The following is a 12,526-nucleotide window of genomic DNA, read 5'->3' as shown; positions in this document are numbered from 1 at the left end:
TTGACCTCCTGAGATCCATCTCTGTAGGGCAGTCAACCATTGTGAATGCCATCCAGGGGCTGGCATCCCAGATGCAACAGACTAATGCATTCTTGGAGGGCATTCACACTGGCTTGGAGGCCCAACAGAGATTAATCAGGCTCTGGCCTCCTCTGTGATGGCAGCCATAGTCCCAATTTCCACTGACTCCCCCTCCTCCTCCTTCTCCACCTCCCTGCCAGTTCTGTCAACACTCACACCTGCATGCGCTACACCATCATCCACTACCAGCATCACCATCACACCTTGCAGAACACACACCTCACTGGAAGACACCTCCACAACAACCATTCACACGTTCCCTGTGTCCTCTCCCACTGTGTCTGTCTCCCCTCCTAAAGTACACAAACGCAAGCTCTCACAACAGCCATCCACCTCACAATAGCATCCAGCCCATGCACCTGCACCCAAAATCAGCAGACACCTCCTACAACCACTCCCTTTTCCTCCACTCCCAAACTGTCTCCCTCTTTCCTCCCCAATGTCCCTAAAAAGCTTTTCCTATCCACCATTTTCCTCTTCCCTACCCCTCGTTCCCCATCCTGCACATCTGGCCAGGGTGGCCAAAACCCAGCCAAGCACCTCAGCCACCCAGTCCACGGGCCCAGTAGTCACAACACCCGCTCATGGTGGGAAAGGATCCAGGGCACATGTCCTGAGGGTGAAGGAGTCTGCACCAGGCAGCCTCAAGGGTAAGGAGCCTGAACCAGCTGCTGCCAGGAAGGCCAAGGGGCCTGCCCCAGCTGCTGCCAAGAAGACCAAGGAGCCTGCCCCAGCTGCTGACAAGAAGACCAAGGTGCTTTCCCCAACTGCTGCCGGGAAGAGCAAGGAGCCAGCACCAGCAGGCAGGAGGGACCAGGGGCCTGGGGCAGGAACTCAGAGGTAGCCCCCACCACCACCCACAGTTGTGCAGCCACCCGAGGCTGCAGGGGATGGGCTGGCGCTTCCCCCCACCAGCAGCACCACCACCACCACCAGTGGGCAGCCATCTGAGGCTGCAGGGGATGGGCTGGACCTTGCCCCCACCAGTGGCTGCAGCAACACCACTACCACCACTGAGCAGCCATCACCGCCGGCAGATGGTATGTAGTCCTGCCTCCAGGGGCTGCTGTGAGCCCTGCCCCCTGCAAATCCAGTAGGTATGACACCCACCTGAGAGACTGTGACCTTGCACTCCCCAGGATCAAGAGCACAGGTCACAATGCCCCCTCCAGGACCAGTGGGTAAGTCACCCACCAACCCCAGCCTCCCCAGGATCAAGAGCACAGGGCACGATAACCCCCCAGAACCAGTGAGCAAGTCACCCACTTGAGAGACTGTGGCCTTGCACTCCCCAGGACCAAGCTCCAGAGCATTTGGGCAAGACACCCACTGGAGAGTCTGAACACTACTAATTATAAAAGTTATGTCCAAGAATTCAAAGGTGTATCTGAAAAAGAAGTGACTGGCAGATGGTGACCCTCATGACATGGACCAGGCGTCAACTGTCCCTCACAGATACTTTGACAGGAGTCTATTGAAAATATGCAGATCTGATGAGATACTATTACATAATGTTCATGTTTGACATGCACAGTCAAACTTGAGGAGGATATAGGCACTATCGCAAATATTTTCTATTACCAAATTTTATCAAACTCAAGATGATGGAAGGCTGAGATGACATGCTTTGATTTAAACTTGTGAATATGGAATCAGACAATATGGGCCTGATTACAACTTTGGAGGAGGGTGTTAATCCGTCCCAAATGTGATGGATATACCACCCGCCGTATTATGAGTCCATTATATCCTATGGAATTCGTAATACGGTGGGCAGGATATCCGTCACATTTGGGATGGATTAACACCCTCCTCCAAAGTATTAATCAGGCCCTATATCTGCACAAACCTACTACGTCACTAGATACAGAGGTGGCTAATAATAATATAGCAACCCTGCTGATAGGTTTCTGTGATTGGCTAATAATAACAGCATGGATACTGTGTTGGGAAGTACTTGTACAGCCATACAACTTGTAACAACCCTACTAAGAAGCGTCCACATTGTACACATAAATATAGTACCACTACCTAAGAATGCTATCCCGGTCCAGTGAAGAGTATAGCAGCCCATTGTAAAAGTATTGGTATTGTTCATTAATGTGCGGAAGACCTACTAAGAAGTTTTAATTCTCATCCTACAAAGAACAGTGATCATGCTGAGTAATGTTAGTAATGCCTACTATTCTAAGGAATGACTGTCCTATTCTGATAAAGTGTAGCGGCTCTCCTGAGAAATATTGGGACTGTATTCAAAGGTACACCATACATTGTTCGAATCTTCAAATAAAGGTGTTACAGCCTTCCTGAGAAGTGGTGGCATTGGTCATGAAACCCTTGGCTACTAATAAAAAGTGTTGGCCCTATTTAATTTAAGATTTGGTAGAACTGAAAAAAGTGTTTGTATTATTATGCTTGTGACATGAAGGGTTCATGGAGTGCATTGCACCAATTCAGTCCATCAGCTCCGTAATACTATTAAGTCTCTACCCTGATTAAAAGTGCACCGTAAGAAAATTAGTTACTAGTTTAGGAGTATATGAGCCACTTCCAAGTAATACGTTTAAAATGTTATCAGGTACAACAAACAAGTTCAAGAAACAAAATCTGGGCTTAACTCCAAGTAGCTACTGCACAGAGGAGAAAGATGTCACTTAAGGAAAGGGGAGGGGGAACTATTAGCAATACTAAAAGAATTAAAAAGTCAAAATATAGCACAATAAAAATTGCACAACAAAGTTCTAAAAACATAGAAACGGGTAATCAGAAAAATGACACCAAAACATTTAAAATCCAATTCGGGGAACCTGAGATTTTTTTTAACGTTTTAGGACATAAGAGCCAAGAAAAAGTAAAGGGTTAAACAGAAGTCACTGTTTGGGGTTGACCGGCAGCAATGGAGTGAAGTTCATCAACCCAAAGTCTAACATTGCAGTCAAAGATACTAACTTTTGAATTAATCTATGGGATAGAAGTTGAATTCCTCAAGTGGGTTAAGTCTGCAGGCTGCAACTGGTAAAGTCCTCTCGAAGTCTGGCAGCCGTTGGTCGAGGTACTTGAAGATGTTTCTTTTGATAAGAAAGACTACATGTGGGGAAGTTCAGATTTTGCAGCCGCTGATGCCCTCTCATTAGGTAGATAGTTTTTGCACATTTATCCAGTCAAAATTTCTAGCTTTGGATTTTTTAATGGAGCTCAAAATTCTGTAACAGCGAAAACCTGAATCTATATCTAATGAAGTCCTATCAAAATCAGACAGCTTTGTCAGGAGATTCCACTGTAGCTCCAGAGGTGTTGGTGGTCCAAAAATGTTTTAAGTCCAAACTTTTCAGACTTTCTGGCCACATGTAAGGCTCTCAGAACCTCAGGGGCAAGGACTCACCCAAGCACAGGCCACCAGGTGGATCCAATTTTTACTAGCCAACTGGTCACTTCAGGAAAAATGTACCTTATTGATATTGTCTCCCTGTAGCCCACAGTAGTGCAATCAACTGAGCATTGGAATCGACTTCACAATCCTGGGTATACACGGTAGCAGGTCCAGCTATTCACGTCTCCACTAAGGTCACAGACAGCAGGTCCAGTTGTCAATTGTTCTTCTGAAAGTCTGGCCACGTTTGTAGAATTCACTAGCCACTCCTGGACACTACCTAACCAAAGAGCAAAAAGATCACAGTGGTAAGCTTTCTTTTGTTTGGGGCACATTCTATTTGTATTACTGCAAACTATCCCTCAGTACACCATTCTTAGTAATACATGACAGCTTCATTCTGCCATTGGAGGCAGCTGGTGTGCCAGTCAGGAAGTGGCTAGGAAAATGAGCAGTTCCTTCTTCCTCAACTGCACCAAATTGGTTTTTGGATCAGCTCCCCTTCCTACTGGGCTAGTGCCAAACTGGCTACCGAGGGCACAGGGAACAAGGGCTTCTATTCCCCAGGTGTCACTTTACACTTAACTCTGAATGGGCAGGTCTCACCCTGGTCCCTTTTAAGTTAATGCCATCCATGAACCGTCCCCAGCTGCCTTTCCTGAACTGCTAGGATTCATTTACCTAACACCCAGGTCTTCATACCAAAAGGCCTAAGCCTGTGTTTCTGCTCTGGGAGCAGTTTCAACTACTTATTTAGGATAAGCACTGAGAGGGACCAGGTGTTGGCATGATAATGCTAATTATCACAAACGGGTTCAGTCACGACAAAGTCTAACTTACTAAAAGTTACTTTTCCTAAAAATGTATTAAAAATTAAACCTCGCTGGTGAATTGGATTTTAATCAAATTAAAAATAATTGTTGAATCAATCTGATCTTTTGTCCCAAACCAAACATAGCAGAGTTATGGTTTTCTTCTGAACATTAGTTTTTCTCCTAGGACAGTTACTCCACTTAACAGTGAAATTAACTTTCATGACTAGTCACTGTACATCCATGTCAACACTAAGGCCTCATTACAACCCTGGCGGTCGGTATTAAAGCGGCAGTAATACCGCCAACAGGCCGGCGGAAAAAAAAATGGGATTACAACAACGGCGGAAGCCGCCAACATAGACAGCCACTTTAACACTCCGACTGCCATGGTGGTACAAACAAACTGCGTGGCGGTAACTGCCAACAGACAGGCAGAAGACAATGTACCGCCAACCCTATCACAACACGGCAATCCGACACCTTTTCCGGGGCAGAACCAACGTGAAATAAAAACACAGCAGAAACAGTACACAGAAGGGAAAATCACTCACCTCTCCACACCCCACGAGGAACCAGGACGCCACGGAGTCAGAACTGCAGATCCTGCCGGCGATGGTCTTCCTGCTCCTCTATCAGGAGCTCCAACGACGGCGGCGATGACCACGGTGAGTACTGCACCTACAACACAGGGGAGGGGGGAGGGAAAAGAGAGTGACACACACACACAACACGCAACACCCCACCCCCAACCTCACCCACAACACCATACACACAAATACATGCTGCAACATTACATATACACCCCCCTCTGACCCCCCCTTGAATAACGCAAGGACACAAGGAATTTATTTGAACGATTGTAATCAATAAAAATCCAGTAGTCAAAACTTTAAATCCAGTATATACAATTATGTACACCAACTACACAAGTCCGGATAGTGCACCAATCATTGTCCGTGGACCACTGGGCCCAAAATGCATGGGCGACGCCCACACTAGATACCTGGCTGGAAACGGAGAGAACACTGCTGGGTCATCAGACTGAAAATATACAGGCACGTCAAGGAGAGTGGGAGGGGGGCACCTCAGCCTGATGAACGCACGACGCCACTGCTCCACGAGGGGGCTCCATGCCCATTGATGTATTCTGGGGAGTGCAAAGCCACAGTTTCTCAAGTCTTTTCAGTGGGTGGGTTGCCCACTGCTTTATCCTGGGGAGTGCAAAGCCACAGTCTCTCAAGTCCTTCCAGTGGGTGGGTTGCCCACTGATTTATCCTGGGGAGTGCAAATCCACAGTCTCTCTAGTCTCTCAAGTGGGTGGGTTGCCCACTGCTTTATCCTGGGGAGTGCAAAGCCACAGTCTCTCAAGACTCTCATGTGGGTGGGTTGCCCTCTGCTTTATCCTGGGGAGTGCAAAGCCACAGTCTCTCAAGTCTCTCCAGTGGGTGGGTTGCCCACTGCTTTAATCTGGGGAGTGCAAAGCCACAGTCTCTCAAGTGGATAACAGTCTCCACTGGTTCTGGAGGGGGCTTTGTGCCCAGAGTGCTTCATCCTGCCAAGGACTGAGGTAGTAGATGTATCTCTCCACTGGTTCTGGAGGGGGCTTTGTGCCCAGAGTGCTTCATCTTGTCAAGGACTGAGGTAGTGGATGTCATTCTCCACTGGTTCTGGAGGGGGCTTTGTGCCCAGAGTGCTTCATCCTGCCAAGGACTGAGGTAGTGGATGCCTTTCTCCACTGAAAGTGATGCTTCATGGAAGCTGCCCAGGCTCTGGAGCTCACCACCAGCCTCGGACGACTGACCACTGGGGATGGCAGCCATGTCTGCGGTGGTGCCACGTGCTCAGGATGTCGCTGGCCGCTGGCGGTGCTTGTGGCGGTGTCAGTTGTGGCGGTGCTGGCGGCGGGCTCTGTGCGGCGGTGCTGGTGGCGGGGTCTGTGCCGGCGGTGCTGGTTGCGGGCTCTGTGGCGGCGGTGCTGGTTGCGGGCTCTGTGGCAGCGGTGCTTGCGGCAGGCTCCGTGGCAGCGGCTCTGTGGTGGCGGCGGTGCTGGTGGTGGGGTCTGTGACAGTGGTGCTGGCGGCGGGCTCTGTGGCAGCAGTGCTGGTGGCGGTGCAGGTGGCGGTGCAGATGGCGGTCTTCTCCGCCGTACAGGTTGGCGTCGACGTGGAAAGAAGGTGTGACACTGATCCCTCAGTCGGTGCCACTATGCACTCTCTTGACCTGCCCTTCAGTTTCTGGCCCTTCCCCACCTTTCATGGTGGCGCAGCTGTCTTGCCTCTATCCTCTTTCATTTTGCCTGACCCCTTGGTGGCAGGTGTTTTCTGCTTCTCCCTCTGGGATGTGGGCAACTTTTTTAGCTTGGCAGGTGGCAGAATGTCCTTGCCCTCGCTCTGAGCCACACTGGCAGCCCTGATGGTTGGCGCACTCCAATAGCCTGCAGTTGCTGGCACCATTGTGCCTGGGGATATGGTGGCTGAGGTGGTGGGTTGGGACCTGGAAAGCCTGGCCCTAGAGGACGGACGGGGGGAGGTGTAGGGAAGAGGTCAATATTAGCCAGGAAAAGTTTTTTAGACACACTGGGACAGGTAGATGGAGGGGGTTTGGGATTGGAGGAAGAGGTAGTGGTTGTAGGAGGTGTACATCTGCTGAATTTGGGAGAAGGTGCATGGGCTGGAGGCTGTTGTGCGGTGGATGGCTGTTGGGTGTGTGTGTGCCTGCGTTTGTGTACTTTGGGAGGAGGGCTCACTGACACACTGGGAGAGGACACAGGGGATGTGTGAATGGTAGTGGGGTGGTGATTGCACGTGAGCAGTGTGTGGTGATGGGTGTGCTGGTGATGGAGGTAGTGGCTGAAGGTGTAGTGCATGCAGGTGTGAGTGGAGACGAGACTGGGAGGGAGGAGAGAGACGTGGAGGAGGGGGACACAGTGGAGGCAGTGGATGTTGGTATGTCTGCATGGGTATGATGCTTGTGTGAGTGCCTGTGGGATGTGTGGTGCTTATGTTTGCCTGAGCTTCCCTTGTGTGTTGATGAGTGTGCATGCTGGTCTGATAGTATGCTTGGGATAGGCTGAGGTACAGGGGATTGGGTCTGGGTGGAGGAAGTTGGAGGGGGGAGGCTGGACACAGGGACAATGGCTGCCATCAGTGCTGAGGCCAGAACCTGAAATGCTTTCTGTTGGGCTGCCTGGCCAGAATGAATGCCCTCCAGGTATGCATTTGTTTGTTGCAAATGCCTCTCAACACCCTGGATGGAATTCACAATGGTAGACTGCCCAACAGTGAGGGATCTCAGGAGGTCAATAGCCTCCTCACTGAGGGCAGCAGGGCTGACTGGGGCAGGGCCTGAGGTGCCTGGGGCGAAGGAGATGCCTACGCTCCTGGGTGAGTGGGCACGGGACACACGCTGAGGGGCTGCTGGGAGGGTGATGCTGGTAGGGAGTGTGGCGGCTGTCCCTGTTGATGCGGGGGGCACAGAGGGGCCCGCCACCGCAAGGGAGGTCCCATCAGAGGAGGAGTATCTGTCACTGCTGTTACCTCCTGTCCCCGACGTGGGGCTCCCCTTGCCCTCCGTCCCACTGGTGGCATCTGACTCCATTGTTTTGCCCTCCAGGGCCAAGTGGGATGCAGCTCCCTCCTGCTCCGTTGCCACTGCTCCTCCGCCTGACAGGGAGACCACAAAAAGGGTGGGGGAAAGACAGAAGAAAGACATGTTCAGTGCATGCAACACCACTACCGTTGGCGGACACTACAGACACAGCAGCACTCTGCACTATGCCATGCACTTATAGTTGCTAGATTATTCATATGCCCATGGGGTACAAGGCCTAAGCCCGATTGCTACACACATGGAAGTCACAGGAGCCTGACTAGGTGTAGATGGCACTAACCACTAGTGGGGTTGGGGTTCCACTGAACCTGCCTCACAAGGGACCTTGCCAACCAAGCTTGCCCTGGCCTTGGGGAACCCACTGCCCACCTCCCCCACCCAGACACCTCGTAATGCGCGCAGAGTCAAATGAATGTGACTGTACTTACCCTTTTGTGGCTGCTGTTATGCCCTCAAGAGCCCATCCAACTCCGGATACGCCACCACCAGGATCCGAAACATCAGGGGGGTCATGGTGCGACGGGCACCCCTCCCACGTTGGGAGGCCATCCCCAGCTGGGCCTCTACCGTCTTCTTTCTCCAGCGCCGAATGTCCTCCCATCTTTTCTTGCAGTGGGTGCTCCGTCTGTGGTGGACACCCAGGGTCCGAACGTCCTTGGCGATGGCACACCAAATATCCTTCTTCCGGTGGGTGCAGACCTAGAGGAATAGTACAGGGGAAAAGGAAAATCTTTACCTATCCGGTCCATCATACTCATTGGCCCACGTTCCCACCCTTGCCCTGATGCACATACACTCACCGTCCGCTCATGCAGGCCTCAGTCATCCCCCATGTATCTTCCATCCACACCACTCCAAACTGGAATGCCCATGCAGCATGCTCACAGTGTACTCACCTGTTTGTCTGGAGGACCGTACAGTTGTGTGTACTGGGCGAGGACCCCATCCACTAATTTCTCCAACTCCTCCAAAGTGAAGGCAGGGGCCCTTTCCCCAGACACATGAGCCATCGTCGCTTCCAGACTGAGGTCACAGCAGCACTTGCAGTGTAGGTCCTCTCCTGTTGAAGGTCAGGTATCAAGTGAGTGAACAGACATAAAATGGCAGTCACGTCCGCAGCGGTGCGTACCGTCATCGCCGGCGTACATCTTCATTGGCTCCTGGGACCCATAGGGTCCAATGTTAACCAATGCAGGATAACGCCCTGGTCTTCGACCGCCTACCGCGACGGTGTAGAACGTCAGCGCAGTTACGTCATGTCCCCTTGTCCCACCTTACAGGTCAGCAGCCGCCATTTCAGGGGGCCACATGGCATTAATAATAACTGCGTCACACCTATCTAGGCCTTGCATACACACAGTAACAGGCACATTGCGGATTAATAAATGTGTGCAAATTACATTTTGTGATACCTCAGTGTTGGCTGACTCTCTGCTCGCTGTTCTCCTCCATAGGACACGTCCACTAGGGCATGTGATGAGATGGCGGCATCCTCCGGTGTGCAGACCGCTGGTGGACCTGTCGACAATGGAAGAGAGACACGTAATAGTCACCTACAGACTTGATCATGCAACAATCCATGAACTGTGTGCCCAGTTGGAGCCAGACCGGATGTCAGCTATCTGCCATCCCACAGGGATACCCCCTATAGTGCAGGTCCTGTCTGTACTCCATTTCCTGGCAAGTGGGTCTTTACAAACTACAGTGAATCAGGGATGTCCCAGCCAATGTTCTCTAACGTGCTGTCCAGAGTGTTGTCTGCCCTGCTGAAACACATGCGCAGCTACATCGTTTTCCCTCCGGTGGAGGATTTGCCTGCAGTGAAAGGTGACTTCTAAGCCCTGGGACATATCCCCAACATCATAGGTGCCATTGATGGGACACATGTGGCCTTGGTACCCCCACGCAGGAGTGAACAGGTGTACAGAAACTGGAAGTGCTACCATTCAATGAATGTGCGGATGGTGTGTGTGGCCGACCAGTACATCTCCCATGTGAATGCCAAATTTCCTGGCTCAGTGCATGACGCTTACATTCTGAGGAATAGCAGCATCCCTTATGTGATGGTGCAACTTCATAGGCACCGTGTGTGGCTAATAGGTGAGGACAAGGACCCTACAGAGTGTGAATAGTTGTCTGGGTATGGGGTTGCACCTACGGGTTAGTGTGTGTCTAACAGTTGTCCCTCGAAATTTACAGGAGACTCTGGGTACCCCAACCTGTCATGGCTACTGACCCCAGTGAGAAATCCCAGGACAAGGGCAGAGGAACACTACAATGAGGCACATGGGCGAACTAGGAGGGTGATCGAACGGAACTTCGGCCTCCTGAAGGCCAGGTTCTGTTGCCTCCATGTGACAGGTGGTTCTCTTTAGTACTCACCAAAGAAGGTGTGCCAGATCATCGTGGCCTGCTGTATGCCGCACAACCTGGCTTTGCGATGACAGGTGCCTTTTCTGCAGGAGGATGGTCCAGCTGGACAGTCTTGTGGCAGCTGTTGAGCCTGTGGACAGTGAAGAAGAGGAGGCAGAAGAAGAGGACATCGACAACAGAAACAACGTTATCCAGCAATACTTCCAGTGAGACACAGGTAAGAAGATGTCACTGCCTCTCACACCTTATACTAGAGTTTGAGCTATCATAAGTCTGTCATTTTCACCCAGTGTATGGACCCTGACTTGTCACTTTGCCTTTCCATTTAACAGATGTGGGTCCCACTTTGTGACCTCTGCTATATTTCCTCCAGCCCTACAGCTGTGTTTCATCGGTATGTGGACAATTAAATTGACATTGCTATATTCCATAGTTATTGCAATTACACATTTGTGAAAGCAGACTGACTCCAGATTGTTTTGTGATTGATGTGTATTTATTTCTGTGCAAATAAGTGGAAGGGGTTGTAAAATGGGCAGGGGGGATGGTGGAGGAATGTCCATGGCGGAGTCCAGTCTATTTGTTTCACAGGTGCATTGTCCAAAGGGGCATGGGAAGTAGAGCAAGGGCAGTTGAAGGATGGACAGGGTGACAAAGTGGGACAGAAGGGTGACATTCAGGGGGGTCTCATTTCCTGGTGGGGGTCTTGGCAATGTTCTCTGTCTTGTTCCTGGAACTCAGGGACCGTTTGTGAGGTGGCTCTCCATCTGCAGGGGGTGGGGTGCTGACGTCGTAGTCCTGTGGCGGTGCCTCCTGTCCACTAGCGCCGGCGGAGGTGGAGGGCTGTTCATCATCCAGGCTAGTGTCAGGGGCCCCTTGTTGTGCCACAGTGTCCCTCCTGGTGTTGACAAGGTCCTGTAGCACCCCTACAATGGTGACCAGGGAGGTGTTAATGGACTTCAGTTCCTCCCTGATCCCCAGATAGTGTTCCTCCTGCAGCCGCTGGGTCTCCTGAAAGTTGGCCAGTACCGTTGCCATTGTCTCCTGGGAATGATGGTACGCTCCCATGATGTTGGAGAGGGCCTCGTGGAGAGTGGGTTCCCTGGGCCTGTCCTCCCCCTGTCGCACAGCTGTCCTCCCAGTTCCCCTGTTTTCCTCTTCCTCTGTCTCCTGTACCGTGTGCCCGCAGCCACTGCCCCCAGGTCCCTGATTTTCTTGGAGTGGTGGGTTTGCCGGGGTTCCCTGTAGTGGCGGACACACTGCTGCTTGACGTGTCCTGGGGACAGAGGTATGGGCCCGCTGGGTGGGTGCTGTGGTGGTGTTTCCTGAGGGGGGAGGCTCTGTGGTGGCTTGTGCCAGTGTTAGGGGAACCGACTGTCCCGAGGTCCTTGATAGGCCGGGCTGGTCATCTTGATCCAGTTGTGCAGAGCTGCTGTCATCACTGTGGGCCTCTTCTGTGGGGGGACTGGATATGTCTGGAACCTCCTGTCCGGTGACGTTGGGTAGGGGTCCTGCAGGGCTGTAAAGGCATGAATATTGCATCTGTATGTGCCATTGTGTGCAATGGATGAGTGACCCTGTACTCCAGTGCTTGGATTCTTGTCTTGGTTCTTGTGTGATATTTGGTTTGGGGTCTGTGTGGGTATCTGTAGTGGACATGCTTTGGTGATCGGTGTCCCTGCTTTGGTGTTGCATGCAGGGCTTGGTGTTGGGATGGGTGGGTTGTGATAGTGGGACATATGTGAGGTGTTGGAGTGATGGGGGTGTGAGTGGGGGTATATGATGGAATGCAGGTAGGGTGGGGGATTTAATAGTTAAGAGTTGACTTACCAGAGACCATTCCTCCTGCTACTCCTGCGAGGCCCTCAGGATGCAGTATTGCCAAGACTTGCTCCTCCCATGTTGCAAGTTGTGGGGGAAGAGGTGGGGGTCCACCGCCAGTCCTCTGTACTGCAATCTGGTGTCTTGAGACCACGGAACGCACCTTCCCCCGTAGGTCATTCCACCTCTTCCAGATGTCATCCCGTGTTCTTGGATGCTGTCCCACTGCGTTGACCCTGTCGACGATTCCGCGCCATAGCTCCATCTTCCTAGCAATGGAGGTGTGCTGCACCTGTGATCCGAATAGCTGTGGCTCTACCCAGATGATTTCCTCCACCATGACCCTGAGTTCCTCCTCAGAGAACCTGGGGTATCGTGGAGGTGTCATGATGTGGTGTGGGTGATATGTGAGGTGGTGTGTGTTGTGATGTGTGAGGGGATGTATTGTTGTGTGTTG

Source organism: Pleurodeles waltl, chromosome 5 (genome assembly GCF_031143425.1).
Source record: "Pleurodeles waltl isolate 20211129_DDA chromosome 5, aPleWal1.hap1.20221129, whole genome shotgun sequence".
Taxonomy (NCBI): domain Eukaryota; kingdom Metazoa; phylum Chordata; class Amphibia; order Caudata; family Salamandridae; genus Pleurodeles; species Pleurodeles waltl.
Note: the sequence above shows the minus strand (reverse complement) of the source record.